This window comes from Saccostrea cucullata, unplaced genomic scaffold (assembly GCF_032062105.1).
Source record: "Saccostrea cucullata isolate Sc308-1 unplaced genomic scaffold, CSIRO_AGI_Scuc_v1 ctg12298, whole genome shotgun sequence".
NCBI classification, from domain to species: domain Eukaryota; kingdom Metazoa; phylum Mollusca; class Bivalvia; order Ostreida; family Ostreidae; genus Saccostrea; species Saccostrea cuccullata.
Genome location: NW_026921445.1, coordinates 1,150 through 18,986, shown reverse-complemented (window position 1 = coordinate 18,986; position 17,837 = coordinate 1,150). Strand labels below are relative to the sequence as shown.

The 17,837-nt window shown below is 33.2% G+C and overlaps 1 pseudogene; it reads right to left on the bottom strand.

Annotated features, from left to right (window-relative positions):
* Window positions 1-321: 321 nt before the first annotated feature.
* On the bottom strand, window positions 322-11,758 carry LOC134259988 (uncharacterized; annotated as a pseudogene).
* Between the last annotated feature and the right edge of the window lie 6,079 nt (window positions 11,759-17,837).

Below are 17,837 nucleotides of genomic sequence, written 5' to 3'. Positions count from 1 at the left end.
CATCGTTGTTTGAAGCATCGGTATTTTAAAAGTCTATCAAAAGTACTGTTCTTCATACAACTATTTAAAAGAAAGAATGTCCAAACGTCCAAATCTGCCCCCCCCCCCCCCATAAATTGCGTTTTATGTTTGTTTCAGGTTCCACGCTAAATGTATGACTTTTATGATTTTTTTTTTTCAGATTCCAAGGAAAAGAAATTTTCAAAGAAACACTTTCAAATTTCAAGATACCTTAATAATTCATAAAGGCAGCGAACAAGGATTTTGATGTTTATAATTATTTGTTTCCGGATTCCTCCGATTGGTATGGTGGGCTTGTCAGTGACTCGCAGCTTGAGTAATATACGTATATGGAAAGCGTTAGTTAGTTTGTTAGTAAGTTTATGGTGTAGAGTATGTCATACTACTAGAGCTAAGCGCAAAAGGAAAAAAAAATAGTAACACAACTAAGTGAATTCGTTATTAAAGCAACGTGGTTCCAAAGAAAGAAAGATGAATCAAAGAGATACATCTGTCATGGCAGACAGTAGTAACGGTGAGCCTTTTGGTGTAGAGGAATAAGTATGTGCATAGCGTAAAAGAAAATACAAACAAAACATTAAATTTTTTCAGAGTTCACTTTTATGGCGCCAATCGTGTCGTGACTTCGATTCCCCGTCCATTCCGTCGCCTTCGTTGTCGAAACTGCGGCAGGTGGGGAGGTTAGGGAGTTCGGGTATGTGGTCTATGGCTTCATACAACATTAGCGCCATTCCATTCATCATGTGACTGTCGACGTGGCCAGTGCATAAACCAAACCCCGGGGTTGTCGGCGATGATTCGGATCACAGCATACCCACCCATCGGAACCAACAAGGTGTCCTTTCGGACTGGGTTGTTTTAGGTTAATACCTGGTATAAGTTTGTAGTTATTCCATGTTTCATTCTTCCATTGAGCATTATTGCAATTGCTTTCATCATTCGGCAGAGTTTTGCTACACTGGATATCTTCATTTGGTATTAGAGTATCTGTTCCGGTCGAATCTTTTTCTACTTTCGGAAAGGCCATCTTCAAAACCTCATATGTGTGACCATGCATATGGATTGGATGGTTCTTTTCCCCCTTCCAGATTGAGGAATATCATAATTATTTCCTTGTTATAGGACAACTCTATGGTGTGAGTGCAGGAGCACGAATTCTCATCGCCACATCCTTCACATTTTCTATCCACGGCTTCCGGTTCTAACAAAGCTGCTGTTGTTGGCGGAATAAATTTGCGTCCATTAATTGAGGGACCACCTACGAACGCAAAGTTTAAAAAAAACGTATCAGAGCTTCTCAATACCTTTTCATTTGGTTCTTTAAATGTAGTTTTAAGTTCAGAGACTGGCACGCAAGTCTTTTCTGGAGAATTTGGATAGGTCTGAAATGGACAATTTAGCACTGTTTTGGTTTTCTCTCTTCTATTTTCACGGCATTTTGCATCCTGCGACTCGATTTCCCGTTGTCCTTCCTTTCGTCCCGAAAGATGTGACGTATCTTTTAGATGTCCAGAAGATTCCAAACTGTTACCAGAGCTGACTCCCGTGACTCTCAAAATGGCTAACCCTTTTATATTTGGGTTTTCTTTTAAGTTAGAACCAGTCAGAATTTTCACGATAATTTTATAATTGTTTTGACAAGCGGTTTGCAGATCAAGTTCGAAATCATACCGTTCAGCCGGAAGAATAATGATTTGGTCTACTACTTTTTGTTCGACTGGAAAACCGTCAGTTTCTTTAACTTTCAGTTTTAACCCTGTTGCGGAGAGTAGCAAGGTATCAGCGGAGCCCACGTGGATCACTCGGAATACATGGGATTTGGTTTTGTCCACGACAAACTCTTCCAATGGTGCATTATTGCCATTGAATTCTCCTTTTCCATTGATAAGGATAGAGTTTTGATCATTACCAGCGCCTTGTAAATTAGCTTTAATTGAGGACAGGGTCGTACAAGTGGTTCCATTCCTGTAATTGCATGATGTATTGTCTTTCTGGAGGAATGTCATCGTTTCTTCTGAGAACTATAAAGGCCCCGTACAACCCCATTTCTCTCTGTATACCGACGTGGGAATGGTACCAGTAAGTTCCCGGCGAAGCGAGGCTGGAATGTGCATATAAAATGTTGTCCTGGTAAGATTTGACACTGTGTAACGTCCATTGCAGGCCATCCAAACTGGTCAATACCGTGCCAGTGTAGCGTATACCCTCAGCGAAATCACGTGATAAGCGCAGCACTAATTATCATTCAAGAAGAGGGGGCGAATCTGCGCAGAGATGCGTTTCCGAATAATACGAGACGGTTAAACATTCTCAAAGTTCCAATAAACGGGCAATTCTAAGATTTCCCTGCCCTCCCGCCCTATTTCCTAATCAGAAATCTGTAACTGCATCTCCACCAGACTTGTGTTATTATTTAATACAAATCCCAGTACTTAGCAATTAAGGGGCTGCAGTATTCAGAGTGATTATGCTGAGGATATGGAATTAGCCTCATTCATCAGCTTGTTTTTGACTTTAATAGTAATTTTCTGATTCTGGTAAACGACAATATTGGGTCCTGGCATTTTACCGTTAGCGGTCAGTAAATTTTGTTTTCAAGTTCCACCCGTCTGCTGTGTTCACACATTCTGTCGGACTTCCTTGTCACCATCAACGGTAAACAGAGAACGGTCTTTGGCGTAGACTGGTCCGTTCAAGGGGTCAATCATTGTAAAGGCGTAGTCGATTTCCAGGCTCCCAACACATTTGTCCTCGTCCTTTACACATCGAAAACCAAACGCTGAGTCGATTATGACCAGGGCAAGGAATAGAAGGACATTTGCCTAAAACATGATAGAGTAATCTTTTTAAAATGACCGAGTATAAAAGTTATACAGAATTAAGGAAGGTCCATACTTTTACGGATCCGGTCTTATTCTTACACATCTATATAAAATTCTGACCATTACTTGTTTATTGAAATAAAAAGTTTTTGAATGATTGAAAATAATTTTGCAATTATTTATTTGTTTATTATATTGTTAATGTGTATATAATTAAAGCATTTTATATACATTATTTATGGTAATTCACATGCACTTTGCACTCTTTCAATAGGATCTATATTTACTAGTATATCATTTGATATACTTAGACACGATTTATTAATTGATTTCATGGATAAAGCTTTTTTAAATTTTTTTCAACAAATCTTGAATCATATTGATTGTTTTTAAAACCCTTTTTATCTATTTTAATTTTACTTTTTTACGATAATAAAGTATGTGTTTTTGTTAACTTAAGTATAATTCTTAATAGTTTTAAAGGCTGTCTTTTCCCCTTTCCCCTTTTTAAAAATCTCAATTCCACCTATTCCCACTTGCAAATAACAATTAATGTTTTTATAATAATTTAATTACAGTAATTACATCCCTTATTGGATTTACCCGTATTTTGTACATTTGACGACAGAAAATAAATAGTTTTAGAAAATAAATGACTTTTTTAATCAGATATATGCATTACATATATAAAAAAAATGCATAATATATTTGATTATTTGAAAAAAAAGGGTTAAAATTATTCTTGAAATTAAAACGTAAAATAAAATTTAAGTTTTTGAAAAAATGCATTAGAATAGCTGAATTTTAGAAAATACAATAAATAAATAAACGGGAAAAATCATTTATCAGTAATTCAATAAAAATTTCGAATATGCCCTTCAAACATTAGTAAAAAGTCTGATTTAAAATTTTTACAAGCCATTTTTGTTAAAAAAATGGACAACATTTTAAATTTTTTTAGAATTCTAAAAAATAAATCTATTTTGAGTTTTTTTTTTTCCGAAAAATCGACAGATTCAACATCATTTTTTTAATGTTTCCAATAAATATTTCAAATATTCTCTTGGCAAATGAAATTGTTTGATTTTCATGAGGTTTAACGAAAAGAACTATATGCGGTATATTGCATATGTTTGCCCCCACAAAATCAAATTTTGAAAACTTCCTGAAATTTAATTCAATAAATTGTACGAGAAATATAAGTTAACAGAAAATATTATAGTTCCAGAGCAGTGTATTCACAATTTCTGTTTTTATGACGTCACAAACTGTCCGATTTTATATTTTTTAGAAAGAGGGCAAAATGGAAAACAAAATTTAAGCTTTAAAATTTATAGAGCGCATGTGTGTTCAGGAACAATATTGACATATTTCATTGATATTATCATTCTACACATTATATCAAAATATTTATCCTGAACACACATGCCTCGGGGACTTTTATTTAAAATATCGATGAAATATGTACATTTTTCTGCAAAATTCATAAAAAACTGAAATTACGTCATATTTGTGACGTATTACGTACATATGACGTCATTACTTATGAAATTATTCAGTGCTTTGAAGTCAGCATATACTCCCCAGTTTAAGGACTTAATTAAATATTACTCCATCAAAGTTTGATTTTGGGGGGGAAATGTTGGTTTAAAAGCATATAGTTCTTTGATTTGGTTTTGTGCAAAACTAAATATAATATGATATCACACTTTTTTATGTTCAATTTTGGCTGTTGCATTTTTAGAGGTATGTGCTCTAGACACGTATGAAAATTAATCTACAAAGATATGTCTTTTACGAGTGTTTTAGTTAGTTTAAGAGTTATTCAAGGTATTCAAATGAAAAAAAAATACCAGTTTGACAGAAAATTTTAACGGCGGACCTCCTAATACCAGACACATTTTAATTGTACTTCCTAAGATCAGAGGCAGATCAATGTTTTTCTTTTCAAGACAATGAGAATTTATAAATTTATTAAATAAGTTTAATTTATGATTTGAACAAATGAAACATTAACTGTAACATTTCAAAAATAAAAAGCATGCATTGAGCAATTATTTTAAGCTTACCATTATTAAGGCGTACTTTGATGACCGGAAAAAATAATTTCACTTTTTAGGTTTTCTGGTTAGTTCTAGACTCTCATCACTGAGTAATTTTTATAAAACTACCTTTCTCTTTTTTATATAAAGTATAAAATAACAAATGAATTAAACAAAGTAAAATAAATTGCAAAAGCACTTACTTTAAACAGATTTTCAAGGTTACTGAATAGAGAAGTTTCCTTGGTTTAGAGATGCTGATAATTACTAGTAATCAATTCAATATGATTATAAAATTTAGGTGTAATTATGCTATTATTATATTTATGTGTTTATTTATAATCCATATTTAAAAATTTGGAGTGGAAGCTTTCTCCTTTGTTAGACAATTACTTTTACAAGAAGGGGGCTGTCATTCTGAAAACTAGAACTGTCCAATAGGGAAAAATCCCCCCGCTGGGTTTTTCAGAGAAAGTGACAATTCACCAATATAATACTTTATGAATCTAAGAGGTGTTCACAATTTTCTTACAGAAATTTGCAGTAAAAATTAAAATTTCTCAATATACTTTTTAATGAATGAAACAAATGTGCAACCAAATAAAACATCTGACTGATACATTGTAATGCCATTTTAACATTTTTAGCTCACCTGAGCCAAGGCTCAAGTGGCTTTTCTGATCAAAATTTGTCCGTTGTTGTTTTTCTTGTTTGTCGTTGTCGTTAACTTTTCACGTTTTCATCTTTTTCTCAAGAACCACTGGACCAATTTTAACCAAATTTGCTACAAAGTATCCTTTGGGTAAAGGGGGTTATGTTTGTTCAAATGAAGGGCCACGCCCTTTTTCAAGGGGAGATAATTTTGATTAAAAAAATAATGGCATTTTAAAAGATATTCTTCTCAAGAACCACCAGGTCAGGAAAGATGAAACTCATGTGGAAACATCCTAAGGTAGTGTAGATTCGAGTTTGTTCAAATCATGACCCCCGGGGATAGGCGGGGCCAAAATGGACGACCAAAGTTTTATATAGGGGTATATAGGGAAAAATCTTTAAAAATCTTCTTCTCAAAAACCATTGAGACAGGAAAGATGAAACTCTTTTGAAATTATCGTCAGGTAGCTTAATTCAAATTTTTTTAAATCATGCCCCCCGGGGCTAGGGTGGGGCCAAAATGGCCGACCAAATTTTACTTACTATTAGGAATATATAAGGAAACCTTTAAAAATCTTCTTTTCAAGTACATGTACTTCAAAGCCATGATTAGTGATATTTATATGGAATCATCCTAGGTATTGCAGATTCTAGTTTGTTCAAATCATGACCACCGGGGGGGTTTAAATTAACCCCCCCCCCTCGTAAACTTTAGTTCTCTTATATGTGCTTTTTCCTAGCCATGTGCTCAGGTAGCGCTGTGGCCCCTGGGCCTCTTGTATTAGTTAAAATTTCATGTAAATGGGCTCATGTCGAAATATGCTTGATCTTTACCAAGTATTCTATGGCCCATTAAGTCACGCTATCTATTTAAAGAAAGCAGCAGCACTTTTTAGGTAAAGGAACATATTCTTTATTTGTATTCAAAAAATGGTTAAGATCTATTAAGTGTATGTCCTTGCGAAAAGGCGATTTAATTAAAAGGCACTTTGATATTAAATATGCCAAACCTGTACACAAAAGCACAGTATATTTTTAATTAAATACATTCTCTCGATAATTATTAAATAATCGCAAAAAACAAAGGTTTTACATTAGTATAATAGACTATCTAAAATCTGTAAGTAACAGATCAGTGATTTGTTTATAACATGCTACCTGGATTTAATTCGCAACTATTTGTAATGCATTGATAGGTTCATTTGTTGTTTATTATGCTAATACAGTTTAAAGTTGCAAATTGTATCATTTTCTGGTATTATGAGGAAAAAACTACATGTGTATTTTTGTATGATGCCACAGTAGACTTTTCCCGTATAAATTAGGCCCCGCCCCCTTATTTCAGCCTTAACAATGCTGCGTTGTATTAATTTTCAAAAATGCATTGCTTCATTTCATGGAGAGACTATTCCATTCTAAATATGTTTTTTTTACATGTGCCCAGAAAGTTTTCTTTAACTGAGGATATGAGCGAGATAAAAACACAGAGGTAGAAGCACAATTTCGGCTGTACTGCAATGTTTTTTTTGCCTTACCCAGAAAGCCTTGTGTAGTAAGGTCACATTTAAAAAAATTTGTTAAAATATTAAATGTTTGGTTATATGATTTAGGGCGAATTTGTTGCACATAAACTGGTTCAGGTTTTGGTTTAAGGTTTAAAACTAGTTCTTCAAAATGGTTTAAATTCCAATCCGGTTTACCTCGGTAAAAAAAATGAACAGTTTATACATGTACAAGATGGCGTCAAAAAGATCAGAAAAAATTATTTAAACCACATTACACATCTAAACCTTTTGCTTAAATCTAAGAAATTATAAAGTATTTATCATGTTTATATTCTTTGACTATCTTATTATTGTTAAAGTGCAGTATATATATTTTTAATGCCTCAAAGATTAATCAAAATGAAAATTTCCACATTTAAACACATGGAAAAATTAACACTTGGGTATAAATAATTACTGTTAGATTTCTAATATTAAGCTGTCTTTACAGTATGTTCTAAATTTACCATACATATTGAAGTTTGTATTTTTGAAAAGGAAAATTTTACATATTCTGTTCATTATTATCAAACAAACACCATTATTTTTATGCAGCATTTATCTATTCTCTGAAGCCTTATAAATAAAAAATTAAGTATCAGAATGTGGCATTTTAGTCAAAAGAGTTGTTTGTGTCCAAAAAACAATTATTCATAACTTTTTCTTTTATTAGAATAGTCACAATCTTTCATCATCGCCATATTGGAATACTTCCCGCTTTTGGTTGGTTTAACAACTGGTTTCAGTTACAGCAAAAACAAATGAAAAACCGGTTCTGGGTTTAAACTAGTTTAAAACTAGTTTGTGGAACAAATGCACGGTTTACAAAACTGGTTAAAATAAACCCAGTTTTTGAGAAACAAATTGGCCCTTAATGTGATTTCAATGTTTACCTGGCCATGTGCTTGTGTTGTGATTTGACTTGTGTGTAGTGTTTTGCTCCGTCTGGTAGTGTCATGTGATGCCTTATTATGGTAAATGAGGCCTTGCCCTTTCCTGCTATTGGTTAGGTCAGTAGGGGCATTGTGTATAGCTTTACCGGTCTGTCAGGTGGTAGATTTCATGCAATTCATGCTTCTCACATTCTATCCAGCCTTTGGGCCTGATCGAGCAGGTTAGAGTTCTTTTACTAATTTCATGTTTTAAATTTAAATTTTCTATACTTTTGATTATGACATTTAAGGTAAATATAAAGTTTATTTAAAGATAAAGATTAGAATAAGTTAATAATTTTGTTTAATTAAAGATTTTATTGGTTTTAAATAATCTGAATGTTGAAAACTACATTTAAGTGTGTATGCAGCACCTTGAACTTTTATACTATTTTGATGACTGGGTGCTGGTTTCCCATTTGATATACATAAAATCTTATTCATTTAAAAGCCTCCTGACACATTGTCTTTGGTTAACATGTATTATTTATTTTAGATCTTTTATCTTTTATTACTTTGAACTGGTTAATGAAGCTGTTGGCTATAAAGTATGTTTGACAAATTTTTTTGATTTACCAACTTGAAGCTTAAATACCAAAATCTATTTTTTTAACTTTTATTTTTATGTTTTATCTGTAAAGCCCTATGAATCTGTTCAGTTGAAATTAAGAGTTATTGCCCTTTATTCAGAGTGCAGTTCTATATTATAAATTAATAAATTTTGCAAATAAACTGAAACGGGTCACAAGAGTTCTTACTTACTCCTCTAATACTACATTACATACAAGATGATGTCCGTAAACTTATTTAGATTTCACTCGGATGCAACATGTCATAAAATTAAAAGTCTATTTAAATTTTCTAAAAACGCCATGAGATAGCATCAACGTGAGTATGGTGGCGTTTCCGGTTGGCGGTTCTAAGCTACTGGCAGATTTAAATGAAACTGTCAACAACAATCGTTTATTTATTTCAAAAAATTTCATCACTAATTATTCAATCAAAACATGATTTAAATGATTTAAAAGAAATAAGATGTTTTAACCGTTTAAAAAGCAAAAAGTGGAAATTATTTTCGTCAATCACCGATCTCAATATTGGCAAAGCTCTAGAACATCATGTCCCTTTTGCTTCATTGTTTTAATCAAGAAATATTTGTAAATAATGTAACTAACGAGTTATTTGATTAAATAGTTTTACAACAAATGATGTTAGATAAATTAAAATACTGTGGTTTCATCAATATTCGTTGAGCACCAATTTTCGTGGATTTCGTTTTAGCAGATCCACGAATTCAAATGTTCATTGAATTACAAAATATGACATACATTTGTATAGGAAAACCCTTTTGTACAAATTACGTATCCTCGAAAATGTATGTTTTACACAATCAACGAAAATTGATGACAACGAAAATTGATGAAACCACAGTACAATTAAAACAATATTTTGGGGAAAAAACGAGCTAAATTTATTGGGAAAATTTTTTAGAAACATATTGTTGCCAAAGATAATATTTATTATGGCAAAAATTTATTGAATGTCATGTGTGTAATATAGTCACATGACATTCTAATATCTGATTCTGGTAGCGAGGAATGTTAAAAATTGGTGACAGTTTAAAGATAAGAGTAATTATTATAAGAATGGGAAATATATGAATGTATCGAAATACTACAATACATATTTAGCATGTGTATGATTTTCTTATGAGTTTATCGGTAAAAAAATTTGTATTTTCCTTCCATACTGAGAGCATTGTGGCAACGAATCCGACGTACAATTTGTACTTTGTAATTAACTTGCTTACAAGAAAAGAGAAAACTTACGAATAAGGTATTGTTCAAATACAATTAAAGCTGCAAAGTTTTGTGCTGTAATAAAGACAATTCAGTTTTTTTCTCTAAAAAAGTCTTTTGTATCAATTACTCTGCAGGGGGGGGGGGGGCAAACCTTATTTTTACACGGGTACATGTACCTAAATTGGGTTTTGATTTATGAATATGTACATGTATGTACCTTATGCTTATGTAAAAAAAAAAAACCTTTTTACTTATCGATAAGGGTACATATATAACCAAGACCCAAGTACCTGTGATATTGTAATTTTTACCCCTCCCCCCCAAAACCCCCAAAAATCAATTTATTTGTAAATTGTGTCTATTCGATGCTTTTATCCTTCATGAAAATGAAATAAGAACATCTGAAGTGCAATATCCGAAACATTGTATGAGGTTTCACATAAACATCAATTAAAGACATTTAATTTTTCAAGTTTTCACAAAAAGTGAGTGGGATGGTGGCGTACATTTACTTCATGCGGGATTTTAAAAAATTTTCTTCCATCTATAAGTATGTAGTCTATCAGTAAAATCTACAATTTACAGATCTTTTATTTAATTTTCTGTTTCAAATGGTAACTATGTATATAAATTCAATTTCCCGCGCTTGTGCGGATGTTTATCTAGTTGTATAATTTCAAAACAAAATGAGGAACCGGTGCAGTTTTTGGTATTTTTAAAAAGTAAAAATCCAAAAATATCACAAAACATATTTATCATGAGGGAAAGCGTAATATTAAACATTTTGTCATACCATTATATTTCATGTGATGTATGTTTATTTATGCTTGTAATTATTTGTTTTGCAGATTTACATGTATTTATATTTACAATTTTGGGGCTCATTTGATCATTCGATCAGATTATAATAAATGCATGAACCCTACCGCATCTTATTCTTATTACCTGAACACTTGTATAACTCCTGATATGACTCTTTCCCCCGAAGAAGCAGGACCCATAATGTCACTCTCAAATTTTAGAGTGATTTATTCTCTGGGTGTTTTTTGATTTTGAACATCATCTGCTATACATTATGTAGTTTTGAGTCTTGTTATCTGTTAATTGAGACATTTATGAATTTCAGTTTTCTTTTTGTAACAAAATAAAACCTTTTTCACATTTCAGTGAGTTTACAACTAGTTGAATTTCTTTATCATTCTACTTCACTCAGCCACAGTTATTATCTCAGTTACAAACCGTTTACGTTTAACCCATTGTTAACAAGTATTTGATTTTCTTCACTTTAACACTGTACATTTGCCACAAAGAGGTTGTCTCTGGTGTCTACACATAAACCCCATGGAGCCTGTAGATCACAGTTTTCAATGTAACGGAGGAACTGTCCGTCCTGATCTAGGATGTGGATACAGTTGTTGGCATAGTCTGCTGTAGGATTGGCTCTGGCTGTCTGTTGTTATGCCATATGCAGAAAAAATCTCTTGTTAGTAGAGGGTTGACCAGTGTATCTAAATCGGATTTTTCCTCCCTGATTAACCACCACGACTGCTCTGGCATTAAAGTCAGCAAAAAGATATCCAGGTTCCTGTTCTCACTGATGTATTTTCTGTCACCAAAATGAATAAAAAGATTTCCTATTACTATCAAACTGAATGGTTTGTTTTCTTTGGAGCCAGAGTAACAGACAACTTTTGATTGTTTAAAATCACTGTCCAAAAAACCAGGGGTCACCAGAGGAGGTCTACAGATGTTTCTAGGTTTCCCCCCCTGTAGTTTGATCAGTTCTTGCATTTGGTCATTCTTCATTATGTTTACAGTTCTTGTATCAGGATCAGTATAAACTAGATCTCCACTCCTTGTCACTGCTATGTCACTTGGTCTGTTCCCTGACTTTGTTTGGACTGATTTCAGTAGTTTGCCCTGGAGATTATGAAGTTTCATGATTTTGTTATTCCCACATGTCCAGTTTCTTCATCACTGAGAAGGGAACACTGTATAGCCCATATTCATATCCAATTTCTATGGTGGTGATGAGCTCTGGTTCATCAAGCAGTGATTTGACTTGGGGCAGGATGCAGTCTCTGGTGTCTTCATTATGTAGCCATGTTCTTCTGTTGTAATGGATAATTTTGACAGAGAACCAAACATTTGATGGAGCTTTTCTCTGTTGATTTGATGTGGAGAGAAACTTGGTAATGTAACATTGACTCTAGGAGGTAAAGATCTGAATTCAACATTCTCTGATTTGTAAGCAGATGTTAGGGAGCATCATTAGAGTCAAGTATTTTCTTCAGATCAGCTATGCACTGTTTTACCTCAGAAGTAATCTGTTTGATTTCTTTTTCCTGTTTATGTAGAGCATCCAGGTGTTGCGTTTTCATTTCATCAATTTCAGATTTCTGTTTGTTGACAATTTTGTTAATTTCTCTGTGCCAGTTTTCTCCTTGTTCGGTAACAGTTTTCAGTTCTCATAATTTCTTCCAAATTGACTTTTTAGAGTTTAAGTCTAATGTAATTTCCTCATATGTAGGATAATTTTTTCTCTAGTTCTTTTAAATCTTTTTTTAAACCATTTGTTTTTGAACTTAGTTTCTGTAGACATCTGATAAATGTGTCCTTTATGTTTCCCCGAGGAGAGGCAGGTAGAACAGACAGGAATGTTTCATTCCTCACAGTAAAGTTCACAATGTTTCTGGGTGTGGTTTGGACATTTTGGGTAGTTAGGAGTAGAAGTTCTGTGTTTGTATGGAAACATTGTGTCTTTTAGATGCATCAAAAGATGCTCCCCCACACAGGCCTTACACAGGTTTATCTGACAAAGTTCACAATGACACTCTAATGCAGTTGTTTGACACGGGTCACAGAGGAGGAGTACTTGAGCTCTGTCCAGCGGGTCCATCACTGGGGCTTTTAAGTAAATTATTAGATGACCTGTAATTAAAAAATAAAGGAAGACTTTAATCACATGATTACAGGAACTTGAAGCAATTCTAAATAAAAACGAGAAGTTTTACATCCCCCACAAACAAATTTTGGGGGGGGTGGGGTATATAAAAGGTGTTTAGAAAGTTTATTCCTCATTTTTCTTTTTTTTCGAAAATAAATATTATGAGAAGATATTTACAATGTGTGATATTTTATGTTTACATTGTCCATTCTTGCTCTGATAAGGTTTTAACTGTCTTTTGGTGAATCAAAAAGGGGGAGGGCAGGTATTAAAACAGGATGATGTCCGTGCCAAAAAATGGAAATGGCGCATATTTGTGACAATTATTAAGCACACAGGTAAAACATCCTTTCAAATACAATGCAAAATTTATCAAGTCGGAGAAAAATTTCAAAATGACAAACCTATTCTTTTAAAAAGTGATCCTATACCTATGCTCATCAGCTTGTCTAATGGAAGATGAGCTATGAAGAAACAAAAAGAAGAAATAAAGTCCGCGTTTTCGTGAATGTTGCAGAATAACCTCCCTGGTCAGAAAAGTTTTTTAAAGAAAAAGCCGAGGCTTTTATCTTTAAACAAAATTTTGAGACCGAGGGGGTTTTTTCTGCATCATTCACGACAACAAGGACTTTATTTCTTTCGACCATGTCTACTACAATCGCTAAATTACGGATGATTGTTTCCTCTGTAGAGAAACAATTAGGTCACCATGTCTCGATTACGCTGTTCCATTTAACACCAGGGTTAAAATTTGTATGCTTACCTTTGTATGGAATGCAGACGATGTGAGCTTTTGTTACATTAAAAATACCCTTTTTTAAATTACACATTTGTTCGTAATATTATTGATCAGTTAAAATGAATATACAATAACAAAACTATGTTCCTGTTTTACTGCTAAAATCACGTTTTTTAAATGTGTAGTGAGATCTGTGGAATAGCCAGCCACGCTTAGCTATAAAAACCGCATTCATCGCAACTTTATGCAATTAACAGTGTTTAAAACTGCAAAAGACGACACATCGATGCGGTCTAAACAAGTATTTTATTCTACAGCCAAAAATGCATTTGAATTAATCTGATTTGATACATGTATCTGATCTGATAATTTTATGATGACGTTCGTAGTTTATCGGAGAATAATGTCAGCCGCTTAACTTTGATATTAGAAATAATCGTGGTAGAATATCCTTTATTTTCACTCAAAATGAGCAGCATTGCTATCTTGGGTGTTTTAAAGATGTTATATGCGAGGGTTGTTCCAAAAAACGCGAACTCTTTTGATATCTTTTGATACACTAGGACTTTTAAAGTTAAAAATTGCCATACATCATAATCAACATTTTTTTATTCATGCCTAAAAATTTAAATAAAATATCTTTACAAAAAAAATTTTCCCCTCAATTAAAGGAATCTAGCAAATCAGCTGTCGGCACAACACTGACGACATCAAAACGTATCTCGTAGTGTCTATGGATTTGTTCTGAAGCCTGTGCCTTTAAAAATAATTCATTTATTATGTATAGATGTACATTGTTTTAATTTTGTTTTTTTGAACAAGTTATACACCTCAAATACTATTGGTACCAAAAGATTGTGGAGTCAATTATTTCAACAGACAATTTCACAATCTCATCATAAACCTAAATCATTAAATTATTTTACAGCGGTCTTAAAGTAGGCCTATAACTTGCTCTCATCTTTTCAGGTTGTCTTTAATTTATCTAAGTGCTCTATTCTCTTCTATCGGATAACCAGTCAAATCAACTTCAAGCTCCCTCTACATGTATTAGAGATAAACACTTTTCCCAAAACTTATGTTTGTGTTTTTTCATCTTTAACATCTCTTTTCCCTATGTAGAAGTATACCCCATTTAACATATTGTTTCTTGAAAGTTTGGTTTCCCTTCCCGGGTTAACATCGCCATTTTTGACGATTTCTAATTCTAAGCGCTTTGGCACATATCGTCATATATTTGTCAAAAGTGATGTAAATAAATGAAATTTTAAGCATGGATCACCAAATTACAGAGAATTTATTTAAGAATAAAGGTATCATTTTTAGGTAACCTTGGGTGACCTATTGCTATCCGTTTTCGTCCGTCGTCATGCGTTGTTCGTCGTGAGTTAACATTTGAACATTTTCAGCTTCTTTCTTCAACCACTCAACCAATTTCACCAAATTTTACATAAAACACCCATGGGTAAAGGGAAACAAAAATTGTGAATTTCATGGTCCCTCCCCCCCCTGGGGCCTGAGGAGGGGGGAAAAAAACCATAAAATTAATACAATCTTTAAAAAATCTTCTTCTTTACTCCTGGACATCAAGCAAGGAAACTGTTAGTATGAATGTAATGTCTATTGAGTCCTCTGCCAAAATTGTGAAATTCATGGCCCCAGGGTCAGGATTTCTAGTGCTAGGGCGGGGCTCTATTGATTATATAGTGAAAATACATTCTTTCTTTAAAAATCTTTTTCTCTTTCCTTTTCTCTGTTCCTGAGTATTAAATAAACTAACCAAGTACATATTTATGATGAGGAAGAATGCCTTTCCAAAATTGTGAATTTCATGGCCCCAGGGTCAGGGGTTCTGGGTTTTGGGGCAGGGCTCTATTGATTATACAGTGTATAGAGAAAATGCAGAATTTGTTTAAAAATCTTCTTCTCTACTGCTGGGTTTTCAACAAACTAACTAAATATATAGTTATAATGAGCAAGAATGCGTCTACCAAAATTGTGAATTTTATGGCCCCGGGGTCGGGGTTCTGGTGTTGGGGCCCTCTATTGATTATATAGTGAAAATACATAAATTATTTATGATAAGCAAGAATGCCTTTTGCAAAATTGTACATTTTTATGACCCCAGGGTCAGGGGTTCTAGTGCTAGGGTGGGGCTCTATTGATTAATAGTAAAAATAATTCTTTTTTTAAAAAATCTTCTCTGTTCCTGGGTATTAAATAAACTAACTAAGTACATAGTTATGATGAGCAAGAATGCCTTTGTGAATTTTATAACCCCAGGGTCAAGGGTTCTGTTGTTAGGTTGGGGCTCAATTGGTTATATAGAGAAAATGAAGAAATTGTTTAAAATTTTTACTTCTCCTGGGTTTTAAAGCAGATAAACTACCTTATATAGCTATGATGAGCAAGGGTCATTCTTCCTGAATTGTGAATTTCAACACCCCTGGGTCAAGGGTAGTGTCCATAGAGGGGGGCTCTACTTATATACTGAAAATGAATTAATTGATTGAAATCTTTTTCACTTTATTAATCAAACATTTTTGATAAGCAAGGGTGCCTTTTCCAAAATTGTGAAATGTATACCAAGGGGCAGGGGTTCATGTGTGGTATTGACACTACTGTTTATTGCTGAATATTACAGATTTGTGGAAATGCATTTTTTTGTTCCCCTACTCTGTCTATGGGTATTTAGTAACAAACTAAACATGCAAAGTGTATAGTTATGATTAGCAATGGTGCCTCTTTCAAAATTGTGAATGCCATGACGTCTAGTTTAAAACATGAACCAAAGTCAATCGTTGTAAAATTGTTGCATGATACTCAGGTGACCTATAAGGCCCATGAGCCTCTTGTTTGAGTTTTATAGGAATGTAAAACGGGTTGGTACTGATCAAATCCCATGAAGCCCGAAGGGATGTGATGTATTAAATTACATAGACCGCTTATGACTAAACAATCAATTTAAAAAAATTGACGAAGATGTAACCACCTTGTTAAAATAGTGTTATAAAAGGGGAAACATTTAAACTTTGCAAATGTAAATATTTAGGTATAAATTTTGACATAATCTTGCCGTATAGCTTGATAACAAAGGAAATTTCATTTACAATGCTATTTGTAAAAGTAAAAAAAATTGCCGTGCACCGACATCCCATTTTCACACCCTTTAAATGCGGTTTTTATACGCATATGAAATCAAAAGCCTAAAATATTTTGTTAAAATATCTAAAAGATGATTTTCCAACAGCATGCAAAAAATTATTTGTTTTTTAGTTTTGGTTGAATAGTATTTGTAATATTCAAAAAGTTCCTGATTTCTTCTGGGACAACCTTCTTATATTTTCATATGGAAGAAAAATTTTACTTCTTGCAAGAAATGAATTGACATAAATCTAAAGCAAATTTCTTGTGATTTTGTCATACTTGAAAGTTCATCTCTTTAGTAAAGCACTACTTTGAGAATTTTGAAATTATTTCATCATGGAATGAACTTTCTTAACACCCCTTAGGAATCACCTTGTCCGTCCGTCTGTCTGTGCAAACGTGACCGGTCCATATTTTTCTTACAGAGGAACATTAGATTCTACTACTTTTCACAAACATTGTTCATGATCTGAGGGTGTGTCATAAATTGACCAAAAGTTATTTGTGCAAGTTTAAGGTCACTGACAGAAAAAGTTTATAATTCGTGTCCGGTCTATTTCTTACTTATGAATAAACTTGGTAGTTTTCCCTTTTACAAAGATTGCTTATGCCCTGAAGGTGTGTCATCACTTTGACCCTTGGTCATTTTTGCAAGTATTAGTGACTTTGGGACCTTCTCTGAAAACCAAGCAGGTGTATTTGTCCATTTGGGGCAGTTCTAGTTTAGTTTTGTGTTTGAAATTCTGAAACAGTTACACAGTTCAGAAATGACAGTAGGGAAATATTGATCAGCGTTTTCAGTGAAACAAATACTCTGTACATCTCATTTGAAAAGTTTTATTAGGTAGTAAATGTCATTTATATTTTTGTAGTACATTGTAATTTATATCAAGGTAATCTACAGTGTAGTACAAGTGTACCAATGATTTTTTTTAAAGCAATATATTACATGATACTACACTTGAGATCATCAATGGGAACAGAATAATGTCTTATAACATGTTACATCTGCTAAATATTATCTCATCATGTAACTTACTAAAATCTACTATATGTTTTGCTGTCTTACCTCTAAATCCAACATGGCTCCTGAATATCCCGTATACTAAAATATACTTCTTGTCTTCTTTGTGAATATTTACCCTTCCACTCATGTGATTTAAATCTGGAGATATCTAATATCTGTT